Here is a 16,811-nt window from a genome sequence, read left to right as displayed (position 1 = left end):
TGAGGAGTTTTGAGGGACGTGGGGACTCTTTGCAGAAAATAGAGGTGTTGAGAAATACACTGAGGCTGACAGCGTGAGGAAGGGAGCACTGGGCAATGATTGAGGGTGACCACAGTGAAAAAGAAAATTTTGAAGCATGCTAGAATGATAAAACAATTTTTAAACCCTCAGAAAAATGTCCCAAATTCAAGAAAACAAATTTCTCACTTATACTTCGGATTTATCAGTGAAACTCTAGCAGACAAATGGCTTGGAAAACCTCGAATTTCTTCAGAAAAACCCTGCAAATTCTCTAGTAAATTTTAAATTGCCCTACATTTAGATATGTCTAATGAAAACCCTGAAAAACTTTAAAATCTATACCTGCAACCTGCAATAGCAAAAATAGAACACTGAGAAGTAAAATGCGCAAGAAACAAAACTGAAAACCCTAATACTTGCTAAAAATTTACAATATTTACAGATTTTCGACTCTTAAGCAGCCATATTTGTCTATAATCCACAGTAATATTTTCAGAATTTTAAGCTTAATGTGAGATGCTTCAGAAAACCCTTCATGCATTCATAAAAAAATTTAAATGATAAGCCTGGGATTAAAACTGGCTGGGCTCTTTTAGAAAACACAATTCGGGAGTTGGCTGGTTTAGCTGAGAACTTCCCCGAATGTCCGGTAATCTAAAAAAAAGGGATTTCCTGCACAGCTTAAAATCAACCATAAACATAGAGGGATAAAACAATAGTGAAATCCAGATCAAATAGAGATACCTGCCATATATTTCAGAATCTAAACTATTATTCAAACCCCAGAGATCAGACAAGATACCTATGCCCGAATCAATCTTCATCAAGCTATCATCAATGGCTGAAAATAAAATTATGCAGAAAAATAAAACATCTTACAACATTTCCAAAAGAGTAACACCAACAAGATTTTCAGCCCCAAAGTCTTTCTTTATTGCACAAAAAAATGACTACAAGAGAGCTTTCTTTAGCACCAGACTCTCAGATCGAATGATCTCAAATGACCCCTGACACCCTATTTAAAGGAAAATTTCGCAACGGCTAGTTCGAGTGATCCATGTCAAAATGATCTCGACGGTCGATGAGGATCAAAATCTCTTTTAATCTCATCCGTAGAAATTTTTAAATGCATTTTAATATTAAAAATTTAAATTTTGCATTTATTTCCTCAAACCTTTTGACTTATTACTATTTTATTATTTTATTTTATTTTTCAAATTTTAATTTTTTTTTTGAATTTTAATTTTAATTTAATTTTATATATATATATTTTTTTTCTAAATAAGGTTAATCTATTGATATAATACAAAAAGTTACATAGTATTCGGTCCGTAAAGAGTCCCGGCCTTAATCAGCACGCAACCATGAAAATTGTCTAATACTGCCCCTATAGAGGGGAAACCAGTCCAAAAGTAAACAGTCCATTAAACATCCAAATTTAACCCACAGGTTTCCTGAGTAGACCAGCCTATCAGCCAACAACAAAACCACTCTAAAAACCAGCAAAACCACCCAAAAAAAACAACAGTTTGTCCTGATTGGACCAACCAACCAGCAAATTACCCTGAAGACACAAAAGCAAGATAGAAAATAAACCCAGAACTAAATGAATTGCCACCTGTCGGGTGTGACATGCATCGCCAGGTCATCCGGAGCGGGTTCCTCCATGATAGGACACACCCAGTCATCCGGGTTGTCCGCCTTGCCACTTCCCGCAGCCAGCTGCATCCTGCGGGCGCGATGTGTTCTCCAGACGCCTTTCCACTGCCCACGTGTCACTTGGAACGCCTGAAGCATCATGCGAGCTGCCAGCAATGGCTTTTCCATGTCTTCTGTGCTGACCTCCATTACCATCCAGCTCGTCATTGTTGTCTCTGTGCTGACTTGGGCCTGCTCTGTTCGTCTCCTCCAGGGAAGTAGTCATGGGAATTTGCTGCTCAGGCTCTTCAGAAATGCAGATGGAGACGGTGGCGACTATAACCGAGCAATTCATAAAGCTACGGAACCGGAACTGCGTCGTGTGGGGGACTTGATGCGGAGGCAGAGGGAAGGTAGCAGTGCAAACTGTCGCCTCGTCGCGTCTGGAGCAGTGGAGGCAGGCTCTGCCTCTACCACTTCTGGTGTTCGAATAATGACTAGCAGCACTGTATTGGCGGGGATTTTCAGCTGATGAGGCAGGGGAAGCCGAATTGTGGCTGTGTAAAGCAAGGGAGCAAGAGCTACCGCCGCGACGGCTGCGGACCATGGTGAAGGTAGGCGCAGTTGCAGAGTCAGGGGGGTGGAAGAAGAGTTGACAGAGGAATGTTGCGCAGAGGTTATAGAGTGCTGAGGGGCAGGAGCCAAATTGCAAAGGTTAGTATGGGAATGGTGGAAGCCATTACCCAAGTCCAGACAGCAAACAAGCCAACAACTGCGTCCCATGCTGGTTCGCTTAGTCGGCTCTCGCCTGTTGAGGGCAGGCACAGTGAAACAAGGGAAGAATGATCGGGTGATTCACCGGTTCCATGGTTATGCAGGTGATGGTTTTGCCTTGGCAAGAGCAGGCATTAAATGCCGCCTGCGAGGTGCTGTGAGGATTATTCAAGTTGGTCTTGGAATGGTTGGATCCTCGAACTTAGCCTTTGGAAAAATCACCTAGGACCTTAGACTTAGGACCTATGAGGGGACAAAACATTTTCTAACCCTAAAGACACTTTACATCATGACTTTTACAATTTTACATCTCAAGGGGAAAACCCATTTGACATAGACCCTCATAGACCACCCAGTTCTGCGACACAGATATAATCTAGCAGATCAAGCAATTTGTAATAACCTAACCAAATAGTTAGAATTATTTCCAAATTACTTTTACATAGACTCGAAGCACACTAGGATTCCCCTAAGATTCTAATGACAATTCATTCCGGCTTTGGGGTTAGGCTGAAGGAAAACTCTGCCGATCATGGAACGGTGAGACAAAAAACCTTCCGGAATGTAGATGGTCACTAGAAAATTAGGTTTACCTAGGCAATTTACATACATGACTCAGATCTGCTAAGATTATTTACAATTTACACATGCAGACTGGGTTTACAACATAACATGATCAGGTCGACGATGACTGTCGAATGGCACAGACATGTCGATTAAGCGCTATCTCTTTTGCGAAAAAGGGGGTGTATTGCTATGGGTAGTTGACACGCAGTGGTTAACATCTGGCTCTACTTGGGGACACGTTGCTGCATTGTAGGAATGTGAGAATCTAGAATATGCATCCATGCAACACACAACAAAACATAAGTAGTGTCCATCCAAAGATCATCATATAACATTAAACACAGGAAAGATATAAGCTCTTTATTTATTAACTAGTCTAACAACATGAAAAAGTAAATCTAATCCTAAAACAGAAATGAAAATGCTGAAAAAACAAGGAGTAGGGTTAGAAATATAGAGGATGCCCCATGGCATCAGATGTGTTCAATATAGTGTATACTGAGCATTTGTCTGCTTTCAGGCAGATCTATCGGCTGCTTCTCGGATGTGCCATGTCCATTTTTGCATACGGTAGGACTTTTCCCTATTCGAAAATCAAGCTGCTCGCGGCCATCTGATGCATCAAATCTTTTTCTCATTTTCTTTTTCTTGCGCTTTTTCTTCGTGGCAGGCTGTATCACTGATGACGTGGAGCTTTTTGCTGCAAAGCTCTCAGATGAAGTATGTAAGATATGCGTGACATGTCTTTCTTCATTCTGCATCTGCCTTGTCAAGGATGATGGACCAATCTCACAGGTGCCATGAGTTATAACTTGATCTTGAATGACTGGTGGATTAACCGTGTGAGCATGAACCTGATTATTAATTTCCCTTTTATCCAGGTCGCCTTCAATTATCCACTTTTCAATGGAACAAAGGACCTCATAATATGATGGAGCTTGCTGTAACAAATAAGGAGGCTCTTGATCTATTGACGTTCCCTGGTTTCTTTCATCCTCTGACCGCTGTTGAAATTTCTGAACTTGTATTGTAATGGCATCCATCTGACTAGAGTGTTCAACCTTCATAGCATTGATTTCCCTGGCATGGTCTTCTTCCATTGTCAATAACTTATTTTTCATAAAATTAATTTGCCTATCATGATTAGCTTTCATGGTCGTCATATTTTCCTTTGCCTATCATGATTAGCTTTCAGGGTCGTCATATTTTCCTCTAAGCCTGATAACTTGCTTTGCATAAAACTAATTTCTGTGTCATGATTAGTCTTCATGGCCTCAATTTCCTTAGCATGCTGATTTTGCATGATCTCCATCTCCTTATTACGTTTTTCCAGGTGGGTGCATAAAGTTCTCACATCATTGGCGTAATTAGTTTGATTGATCTCCATATTTTTACCAGCCACATTAGTTCTTGTATAATTTGCTTCTGATCTTCCTTTTCATTATCGACACTGATTTTATAATTTGTCCCTGCTTTTCCAGTATCATGGATTTAATCTGCAATGGTACAGGTGGATGGCACATTCTGATATGAAGAATTGTCTTGAAATCTTTCATCGACAGCTGGACCTTTTATAAGATTAGTTTCATTCTGTTGCACAATTATAGGGGCACAAGACGAGCTATCTGGATCACCATATCTATCTTTAAAAGCATCGACAATGTCTTGTAAAGAAGTGAAAGAATCTTCAGGACAATTATTAAACCAATTCAAAGCATCATCCTCTAAAGAAAGGACAAATAGACGCATTTTGACATCTTCATGATTACACTGAGGAGATCTACAATACATGATCATTATACGAGTAAACCTGCCTAGATGTTTTTTAACAGCGAGTGAATCACCACCCGAGAACAAAGGTAATTTAGAAATGACCACTTTTGGAATATCATGGGGATCATCAGTAAAATGACATGGTTTAAACGAATAATCCATGATGAATAATGAGGGACCAATTGGATGATAGAAAGAGATCTTTGCTCAAGTAAATCAAGAGATGAAAGAAGTGGAGTCACCACTTGAACAATGAATCTAATTCTAGGATCCAAAAAGCAACAAACACGCTGATATGAGGGAGGCTTCCTGTCTGGGAAAAATAAATGAAAAGAAAATGGAGTCGCCACCCAAACAAGAAACGAAATGAAGAGTCCAGGTGCTAAAGGTTCGATTAAACGATATGACGAAAGATAGGGCGATGAAAAGATCCAAATGATTCCAAAAAATGTTGAATTTGCTCAAATGAGAGATGAGAAAGATGAAAGAATGATGAGAAATGAGAAAATGAATGTCGTTGAAACGCCGAGAATAAAATGTCCCCGGCAACGACGCCAAAAAATGTTGTCACACAGATTGTCACGGCAATGCTTAGATTGGGGGCTGTCACCCTGATCCCCAATCTCTCCGTTTAAGCCGTCTCCCGAGGCTAAGGGGGGTAGACCCTATGGGATGAATGAAAACCAACTGTGGACCAGTTGGGTTGGAAGACACGGCAAGGCAATTTAGCACTTTATTGATTTAGAAATTAATGTACCAGTGCCTTATGGAGTTAATGATTACATGAATATTTATTAAATGTTGCAGAAGTATAAACCATGTAAAACAATCATTTATCATCAAATAACCCAGGTGATGTAAGATATTCGACAAACGCACAACGCCTTAATAATGATCCAGCAATTAAATTTCTAAAGATTGAATGCTTTAAACCACCATACAATTTAAATGCTAACCAATTACCACTTTCATATAACTAACTTGTAAATAAACATTTAATTGCATTTAGCTATAGAAAAATGGAACATAAATACCACAAAAGACGCCAAAAAATGAATTTTCAAATTTTCAATTCTTTTTTAATTTTTACATATTTTTATATTATTTTATTTTTTATGAGATTTTTTAATTTAAAAAATAAAACAAAACAAAACTAAAACATATCTAGCTCTAAGACCTAAGCTACAGGAAAAGAATAAAAATCTTAACACCTAACAAAAGAAAAATCTAAATCTAAATTGTAAATAAATTCAAAGTCTAATTCTAAAGCTAGCCAGATCCTAACTAAAAACTTAAAAGGAACTTTGTCATGCCTTTTTTTATATTTTTTGTATGATTAAAATCAAAATCATAAAATAAGACTAAACCAAAACCTAAAAACCTTTTTATGATTTTGGGATTTTTTATTTTTTATTTTTATGTTTTGGATATTTTATTATTAATTTTTATTATGATTTCTTGATTTATTTTGAAATCAAAAGAAATAAAACTAAACCTAACTATATGAAACAAAAATATATGAATAAATCGAATGTAATCTAATTTCTAAACTAACCGATATACATAAACTGGACTCAAATATAAATGAAACTAATATAAACCCTAAACTAACTTGCACACATAAGAAATGAAACGCAAAAAAGAAGATCAAACAGTGTATATCGTATTGGTTATGCAGGTTTGTGACGGCGGGAGGAACAACACAACGGAGGGGATGAAAGGCTGGTGTCGAGAGCTTGATGAAGATGGGCGCAGGAATCCGCAGGTTGATGCCTGAGGGATATGCGAGTGTTTAATTTGTAGGTAGGGATGGCAGCGTAAAGTAACGCTGGATTGCATTGTGTGTATCTGCCAGACAACGGCGTAAGGGAAAAACTTGATGGCAGAACGATGGGAGATTAGTTTGGCAGCGGAGGGGTTTGCTGAAGCGGAGGAAATGCCGCAGAGATTTGGCAGGTCGAGGGTTTTACTTGCAGCGTGGAGATGGCTGTCTGGACAGAGAAACGACTGCAGGTCAGCGTGAGGAGTTTTGAGGGACGTGGGGACTCTTTGCAGAAAATAGAGGTGCTGAGAAATACGTTGAGACTGACAGCATGAGGAAGGGAGTGCTGGGCAACGATTGAGGGTGACCACAGCAACAAAGAAAAATTCTGAAGCATGCCAGAATGATAAAACAATTTTGAAACCCTCAGAAAAATGTCCCAAATTCCAGAAAATGAATTTCTCACTTATACTTCGGATTTATCAGTGAAACTCCAACAGACAAATGGCTTGGAAAACCTCGAATTTCTTCAGGAAAACATTGCAAATTCTCCAGTAAATTTTAAATTGCCCTGCATTCAGATATGTCTAATGAAAACCTTGAAAAACTTTAAAATCTATATCTGCGACTTGCAATAGCAAAAACAGAACACCGAGAAGTAAAATGCGCAAGAAACAAAACTGAAAACCCTAAAACCTGCTAAAAGTTTACAATATTTACAGATTTTCGACTCTTAAGCAGCCATATTTGTTAATAATCCACAGTGATATTTTCAGAATTTTAAGCTTAATGTGAGATGCTTCAGAAAACCCTTCATGCATTCATAAAAATTTTTAAATGATAAGCCCGACATTAAAACTGGCTGGGCTCTTTCATAAAACACAATCCGGGCGTTGGCTGGTTCAGCCGAGAACTTCCCCGAACGCCCGGTAATCTAAAAAAAGGGATTTCCTGCACAGTTTAAAATCAACCATTAACATAGAAGGATAAAACAATAGTGAAATGCAGATCAAATGGAGATACGTGCCATTATTTTTCAGAATCTAAACTATTGTTCAAACCCCAGAGATCAGACAAGATACCTGTGCCTGAATCAATCTTCATCAAGCTATCATCAATGGCTGAAAATAAAATTATGCAGAAAAATAAAACATCTTACAGCATTTCCAGAAGAGTAACACCAACAAGATTTATAACCCCAAAGTCTTTCTTTATTGCACCAAAAAAATGACTATAAGAGAGCTTTCTTTAGCATCAGACTCTCAAATCGAATGATCTCAAATGACCCCTGACACCCTATTTAAAAGAAAATTTCCCAACGGTTAGTTCGAGTGATCCATGTCAAAATGATCTTGACCGTCGATGAGGATCAAAATCCCTTTTAATCTCATCCGTCAAAATTTTTAAATGCATTTTAATATTAAAAATTTAAATTTTGCATTTATTTCCTCAGAACTTTTGACTTATTACTATTTTATTATTTTATTTTATTTTTCAATATATATATATATATTTTTAATTTTTTTTTTTAAATTTTTAAATTTCATTATTTTTTATTATTTATATTTTTTATTATTATTTATTATTTATTTTTTGGATCCTCGAACTTAGCCTTTGGAAAAATCACCTAGGACCTAGGACTTAGGACCTATGAGGGGATAAAACATTTTCTAACCCTCAAGACACTTTACATCATGACTTTTACAATTTTACATCTCAAGGGGAAAACCCATTTGACATGGACCCTCATAGACCACCCAATTTTGCGACACAAATATAATCTAGCAGATCAAGCAATTTGTAATAACCTAACCAAATAGTTAGAATTATTTCCAAATTACTTTTACATAGACTCGAAGCACACTAGAATTCCCCTAAGATTCTAATGACAATTCATTCTAGCTTTGGGGTTAGGCTGAAGGAAAACTCTGCCGATCATGGATCGGTGAGACAAAAAGCCTTCCAGGATGTAGATTATCACTAGAAAATTAGGTTTACTTAAGCAATTTACATACATGACTAAGATCTGCTAAGATTATTTACAATTTACACATGCAGACTAGGTTTACAACATAACATGATCAGGTCGACGATGACTGTCGAATGACACAGACATGTTGATTAAGCGCTATCCCTTTTGCGAAAAAGGGGGTGTACTACTATGGGTAGTTGACACGTAGTGGTCAACACACCCGAAATGAATGTGAAATTGGGTTAAAGCAAGGGGAAAGTGCCAAGAGCTTTACACCATTATGAAGGCAACCAAATGAAGATGCCAATATAATGTCAGCTTAGCCCAAAAGTGATAGGGCATTCACCTGTTAGGCTCATGGATTAACACTGCCTCTATCCTCATGATCATAGAGGGGCTTCATAACCAAGCTTATTATCATGAAGAGAAAGCAATCATCAATGAAAGGAAAGCATCATCAAAATATTCATGACTATATCACCAATAATACACCTTAGCATTAAAAGTGCATCACTCTACCAAGTGAAAAAATCCTCTAACCAAGCACATGTATCCTGAAATTTGTGTACTCCTGATGCATCCAATGCTGTATTAACCTATAAACCCGCCTTTGTGATAAAAAACACAAGCACAGTTAAAAAATTCACTAGTGTAGGCCTCATGTAAAATTAGGGGTAACAAGGTCACTTTCCCCAACAACCTGTCCCAAGGTGGTTGAAGTATCACCTATCCCTAAACCTTGAGAAGTAGGTGGAGTTGCAAATGCATCCCCTTCACTTGTTGCATCAACTGGCTTAGATCTATGATGGGGAAAATCTTTGATAAGATGATCATGAGCTTGGCATACAAAGCAGGCATTTGGTAGATTGAGGTACTGAACTTTCTGAGGCTGAACTCCATCCATAGTACATAGAAATAAAAGGTGGAAGCTTGAACTTCATTTCCACCTCCACACGTGGATTAGCATGGAAGGAATTACGTTGGCCATCCATAATTAAAGTTATGTATTAGTTAAGTCTTAGTGGTTAGAAGAAGTTGGTTTACCCCCTACCAAACATATGAATAAAAACGTAGCAACCTCAATGTATTTATGACTCCAACTATCGAAAATTTCTATTCCACCTCTTTATTATTTGTGTGAATTCTCAAATTATTAGATGTGGAGATCTTCTACTAGATATTCTTGAGAAAAGGTTAATAATTAGAGTGCAAATTAAAGGGTTGAAAATCTTTGTGACATGCATGAGAAAGAAAGTGTGTGATATTCCCACTTAGCAATATTGCTAAGGTGAAATATCAATTTTGCCCAATTTTGTATTAATTTGCACTTGCACTGAGGAAAGGTGGGTTTAGAGGTCCCGCATGAAATTTTGAGTTAAAGGGGATCCCAAACATTAGAAGAAGGATAAAATCGAGCTACTAGTGGTAAGTGGGGGCCACCCATAGAGAAATGTGGCCCACAAGGAAACACACTCATTGGAGGGAGATTGGTGGGGGAAAGTCTAAGGTTGGGCCCACATGGGCATTTGGGAGGCTCTTTGACAAAAGAGGAGGCAATCATTTTTTGGTCATTCATGATTATTTGAGTTTTCTTTTAGACCACTATGCTTGAACTGAAGCTAAGTGTGCAAGTGTTGTTGAGCACAAGAGGTTTCCAGGTGAAAATATCACCCCATGCATTGGTGGACTTCGAGTGCCAACCCAAGGAGGGAGTCTCATCCTTTTTAGATCGATCCGGGAGCAGTGTGGTGTGAGTGTGGGGAAGTTCCAGCGGCAACAACATAGACACTGTGCAGTCCTTGGTAGTGTCTCACATGGGGGTTGAGGAGAGAAGGGAATTTTGGGCTGAAACTTGGGAAGGAGTCCGGGAAGGAGATTTGTTGGTGATTGCAGTCCTTTTGGGGGCATTCAACAACAGGATTATCAGGTGGATCGAATTACCCAGCAGCGGTGCCATTAAGGGAAATTTGGCCGAAATTTCAAAGTCAGCCATGGCCAATTCCTTTGTGGGTTTTTGTGGGTAATTGGTGGAGAGCTCGGGGTTAATTTCCCGGAATTTTCTGAGTAGCGGAGGAGGCGCTAACATCTATTCTTCACAGCCAACAACTCATTTTCTGGCCATTTCAGCGCAAAGCCAAAGGGAGATCAACCAATATGCTTGGGGGGCTTCATCTAAATCACTTGGGCTTAGCTAGCTTGCCTTGGGAAAGTCCAGGTGCATACTTTCTTCACCCATTGTAACCTCATGTTTTATCAATAAAATGGCTCAGCAGAGCAGTTTTTGGTTCTATCTCATGGTCTAATTTGTGGGCAAATTTCCTATGTGTTTTTCTCTATGCATGGTTTGATTATTACTGTAAATTTTCCTTAGGGATATTATAGTGGTATCAGATCTCATAGTCTTGGCTCAACCTGTGGGGAGCAGCATCAGTCTATGACACCAGAAGACCAACAAAACATAACTTAGAGGAGGCAGAGGTACAAATGCAGAGAGGCAGCTACAAATTACGCCAGATCTAGTGATAGCTGAACCAGAGGTTGAAAGGCCAAACATGGGGGATATTGAAGGAGACAGAAGGAGTAAAGAGGAGGAGTTTGCTCAACATATTCTCAAGGTCGTGCAGGATTTGTCTAAAGGTATTAAGGAGTTGAGGCAACAAAATTGCAGTAACAATAGGGATAAAGGGATTCAAGGGGAGCTCCAAATTAGTGAGGGCTCCGGTACTTCACATCACCAAGGGGGTCATGGCCCCTGTTGTTGCATAGAATGTCTAGGCAGCGCGACAACGCTCATAGTAAGGGTTGTCACTCTTAATCCTTACTCACTCCGTTTAGACTCTCTCTTAGGCAAGTCAATGGGGGTAGTCCCTAAGGTAAATGGATGAGAAAGCCTGTGGATCACAGGCTCTAGGAGATTTTAATGATGAACAACTTGATGAATCTAAATGATTAAATCAGATTGATAGATTAAACGCCAACATAAACAAGACATGACCACAAGATAGAAACAATTATAGACCAGTGCCTTCGATATTTGAATTAACCATCAATAAAACAAGTTATCCAGAACGATTTTCAATATGTGACGAAAAGTGACAATCATAAATAATCCCTGTAAATGCCGAACACTGTATCACGCAAGATATTCTAGATTTAAGACGATTATCGTTAATGACCAAGATCTAGATTCAATTAGTTTTCTCCAACAGTCAATATGACTTAAAACATTTATCGCACTTTGACCATCATAAAAAATGCATTTAATGACCAAATGACACTAAGGAACTTTAGGCTAAATTATTTGTTAATTATTCCTTAGGAACTTAATTTAATCAAAGGGTTAAAAAATCAAAAATTTTAATGGGCCATAGGCCACATTAAAAATTCTAAAGTTTAAGCGAAAAAACCCCTTAATTTTGTTTATTCTCAGTCACAAAATATTTTGAGATTTTCTTAATCTTTTAGAAACTTTTAATGTTTTTTAAAATTTTTCTAATTTTATATATTTTTTAAATGTTTTTGGATTTTTTAAACCTTTTTAATGTTTTTTAAGACTTTTATATTTTTTTAATCAAAATAAAAAACAAAACAAAATAAAAATGAAATAAAATGAAATCAAAAGAAAACAAAATCGATTTTTTTAATTTTTATTTTAATTTCTAAAAAAAATATAAAACCAAACCAAATAAAAAAAAGGGACCTATGCTAAAATAACCAAGGGGAAATCGAAAGTCTAACCCTAATCTAAATATAAAACAGAAATAAACTAAACAAAATGAAACTTAACGCATATATACAAATAATAAAAAAAAGAAGGTCGAATGTTTCGCTGTTTGGTGTGTACAGGTAAGCCCGACATAGGAAGGAGCACGACAGCAGAAATACAAAGCTCGAGCGAACGCCGAGGGATGGACTGCGTGGGAAGCTGTGTTTGTTGCATGTTTGGCAGTGACGAAGAAGAGTAATGGAAGGAATAACGCAGGGGCAGGATGAGACTGCGTGGAGGACGCAGAATGAGGGTTTGGCTAGCACGCAGGAAGGTATGCTGGCAGCGGAACAGAGATGGCAGAAGGGCGCTGCTACGATGGGTGTCGAGTGAAGAACATGTCTACGAGAAGGGACAGATGTGGAGAGGAAGCTGCAGGCAGGATGACAGTACGTCGGTAAAGGATGCGAGGAGGAGCTGAAGGTAGCCAAGTAGAAGGTGCAGCGAGGGAAGGGAAGAGAGATTTGCGGATCTGGGCAGGAGATCGAAGGAAGGGGCTCGATGGCAAGGAAGGCTGCGAGGGTTTGGACAGGTGAATACGCAACAAGGAGAAGAAAGCTGACGGGTTTGGAAGGACGCAGGTGCAACAATGGTAGACCAAGGATGGATGCCGCATGAGGGCTTGAGGATGTGGACAAAACTCAGGCAAAAACTCAGATTTCTCATAAAAAAAATAATTTCGAAATTCTCTAGAAAACAACAGTAAAAACAAATTCGAAATTTTTCTGCTTAGGAAACTCCAGGTAGCTAGTCAACTTGCAAAATGGTGGCCTAGAACTTCCAACAGAAACTCTAAATTTTTTTCCAGAAATCTTAATTAAAATTTTAAATCGCTTTGCTTCAGATTTCTTTGAAACCCTTATGAAATTTCCAGATCTGAAAATAAATAAATTCCCTGCAAAAAATGATGCTGATGGACCTTCAGAGATGCAAATCCTACCCTCCAGGGCCTAGATCTGGACTCTGCATAGCTTTCAACTTCAGATCTGCAGCTACAGGACAACAAGACACACTCAAATGATATATAGAATGACCCAAAAAACTAAAACCCAAAAAAAAATCCATTTTAGAAAACTGAAGAAAGTTACAGATCTATTTACATAAATAGCAGATCTATCAGATCTAGGGAGTGTGAGTTTGACTCCTCTCCCAGATCTGATGATCCGAGGCTCTCAACAGCCAGATCTAACGATTTAGCACAAAAAAGTTAAAATTTTCTGAATTTTAGAGGAGGTACTAAGCTCAAAACCCTTCATGCATCACCCATAAAAATATCTTATGATAAGCCTGGGATCAAATTCAAACTGGGCTCTTCAGAAAACATGGATCGGGAGTTGGCTGGTTCAACCGAGAACTTCCTCGAATGCCCGATGATCTAATAATCAAGGATTTTCCTGCAAAACTCAATTCAGTCGTCAACATAGAGCGAGAAAACAATAATAAAATTCAGATCTAATAGAGATACCTGCTATTATATTCAAAACTTAAATTATCATTCAAACCCCAGCGACTGAGCAAGATACCTGTACTCAAATTGCTCTTCAGAAGCTATTATTAATGGCAAAAAAGAAATTACGCACGAAAATAATACATCTTACAACATTTCCATGAAGAGTAACACCAACGGAAATTAACCCCAAAGTCTTTCTTTATTGCTCATAAAAAGATTACAAGAGAGAGCTTTTCACTTAGTACACGATCAAAAGATCGGATGATCTCAACTGACAACTGACCTCCTATTTAAAGATAAATCTCCCAACGGCTAGTTCGAGTGATCCTTGTCAAAGTGATCTTGACCGTTGATGAGGATCAAAATTTCTTTTAATCTCATCCGTCGAAATTTTAAATATTGAGGAAATTTCGAATTTTTCAATTAAATGCATTTTAATAAATTCAAAAATTAAAATTTTGCATTTATTTCCTCAAAATTTTGACTTTGACTTAACCCTAGGGACCCAAGGCATAAAATTTAGCAAAATAATCAATTAACTTTAGTCCCTGGACCTGTTAAGACTTAATTTTTTAAAGGATCCACGAATTTTACCTCTGGAAATTTTAAATTTACCTAGGACCAAGGACCTATGAGGGGATAAATTATTTTTCTAACCCTCCAGACACTTTACATCATGGTTTTTTACATTTTTTACATCTCAATGGGGAAAACCCATTTGAAAAAGACCCTCACAGACTACCCATTTCTGCGACACAAATATAATCCAGTAGACTCAGCAACTTGTAATAAAATAACCTAACCAAATAGTTAGGATTATTCCCAAATCACTTTTACACAGACTCGATCTATAACACTAGGACTCGCTTAAGGTCCTGGTGACTAAATTCATTCCGGCTTTGGGGTAAGGCTAAAGGAAAAATCTGCCGACCAGCCGAGAATGGATCGGTGAGACAAAAAACCTCCTAGAATGTAGATCATTACCAGAAAAATATGTTTACCTAGGCAATTACATACATGACACAGATCTGCTGAGATTATTTACATCACATATATGCAGAATGGGTTTACATTATAACATGATAATCAGGCTGATGATGACAACTGAGCGGCATCGATACATCGATCAGGCATTATCCCTTTTGTGAAAAAGGGGGTGTACTGCTATGGGTCATTGACACGTAGTGGTCAACAACCCCAACGCACCCCTCATTCCCAGCAGACCGCGTAGGTCCACTATTCCCACATTTATAACATCCAGTGCTGGAGGGTTGCAAGGGCAAGAGGAGATGCCCATGGGGGACTATTTTGTGGAGTATTAGTCCTATGGGCGTGACTTTGGAGAGGCCATTATCTTCAGGGACTTTTGTCAGCTGAAAGGTAATAACAGGGGGAAAGGGTAGGGTGGAGGAAGCTACACTCATGGTACCGATTTTCAACACACCATGGGGAGATTGTTCCTCCCAACTTTCGATGGGTCGTCCAAGAGCTCAGCGAAAGCATGGGTTGAGAAGCTGGATGTCTACTTCCAACTTAATCAAATGATGGAAGGAGAGGCAATTAAAATTGCCACTTTGCATTTAGAAGGGGAAGCCCATGACTGGTGGTTCCATGGGCTAACCACGATGGGGCATGCCAGAGTGGCAACCTACGAGGATTTCACTAGGAGGGTGCTGGAGCGTTTTGAGAGGAGGAGCTGACAAGGCTCAAACAGACGCGAAGTGCTGAGGCTTACATCTCAGAGTTTCTAAGGTTGTTAGTGATGGTACCTGATCTATCAGAGGCTAGGAGGGTCTTCATGTTTGTAGAGGGGCTAGTAGAGCCATTGAAGGGATTGGTGAGGTCCAACAGGCCCACTACCTTGCAGGACGCAGTGGGGAGGGCCTGAGATCTGCAGGATCCCTACCTAGGGCTAGAGCACCATTACCACCTAGACAGGGATTCCAACAGAGGGGAAGAGACACGAGGGCTCCACCACCAAGAGCCAACCAGGGGCGAGGGCAGTTGGATGAGGAGACTTGGAGAGACTTACGCAGGAGGAAGTTGTGTTTCACTTGTCGAGAACAATGGGCACTAGGCCATAGAAGCACAACAGGCAAGGCCCCTTACATTGAGGTCTTTTTCGACAGTGACCTCGAGGACAATGTAGAGCTGGAGCTTGGAAGTGGGTGGAGATGACAACGTAGCATGTGTGGAGAGGGGACCACTGCCACCACCACCACCAGGGGGAGCTTCTTTCGCACCAGCAGGAGGGGTCCTTGCCTCTTTGTGAGGGGTACCCAAGTTTTTGACCTTGACGATCAGGGGCATGGTGCAGGGGCAGCATGTTTCAGTTTTGGTGGACAGTGGAGCTACCCACAAATTCATTGATGCAGAGATGGTTCAGAGAAGGGGGTGAAATTAATGCAGATTCTCTTATTATATCTATTTTTGGTTTCGGAATACTGATTGTGTTAGTGTGAACTCTTTTTTGAAAACAGTCTACCTACATGGAGAAACAGACCATACAACCACTTTGTAATATCCGTAAGGAAAATTTACAGTAATAACTAAACCATGCATAGAGAAAAACACAGAAAATTTTCCCACAAATAAGACCACGAGATAGAACCAAAAGCTTTTCTGTTGAGCCATTTTATTGATAAAACATGAGGTTACAATGGGTGCTTGCCCATGGCAAGCTAGCTAAGCCCAAATGATGAAGATGAAGTCCCCCAAGCATACTGGCTGATCTCCCATTGGCTCTGCGCTGAAATGCCCAGATAATGCGCTGCTGGCTCTGAAGAATAACTTCTAGGGACCCCGGGCCCTCCACCAATTACCCACAAAATTCCATGAAGGAATTGGCCAATTGCTGACTTTGAAATTATTTCATTATTTCCTGTTTAAATAATGAAATAGTTGAGCTGCCAGCTTTACTAAGATTATGTTACAGTAAATGAGTTTCCATAAAGTATCTTAGGATTATAACTCCCCTAACATGTAGAAAATGTTGCCGTCAATTCCTTTGTACATCAATTCAGGTAGGATATTAGTTGCGGTTCAGAACATGGAGAACAGGTCATTGTTAGTAGATCCAAATGTGTAC

General features: G+C 39.1%; 1 protein-coding gene across 4 annotated transcripts in view; it reads left to right on the top strand.

Moving 5' to 3' along the window:
* Positions 1–16,811, top strand: part of HGL1 (heteroglycan glucosidase 1) — a 276,953-nt gene that overhangs the window by 119,020 nt on the left and 141,122 nt on the right. The gene's annotated exons all lie outside the window — the stretch shown is intronic.

Source organism: Pinus tabuliformis, chromosome 7, assembly GCF_031772625.1.
Source record: "Pinus tabuliformis cultivar Carrire ecotype Pingquan chromosome 7, CPIR1, whole genome shotgun sequence".
Lineage (NCBI taxonomy): Eukaryota > Viridiplantae > Streptophyta > Pinopsida > Pinales > Pinaceae > Pinus > Pinus tabuliformis.
The sequence above is the reverse complement of the archived record's forward strand: the minus strand, read 5'-3'. Positions and strand labels throughout refer to the sequence as shown.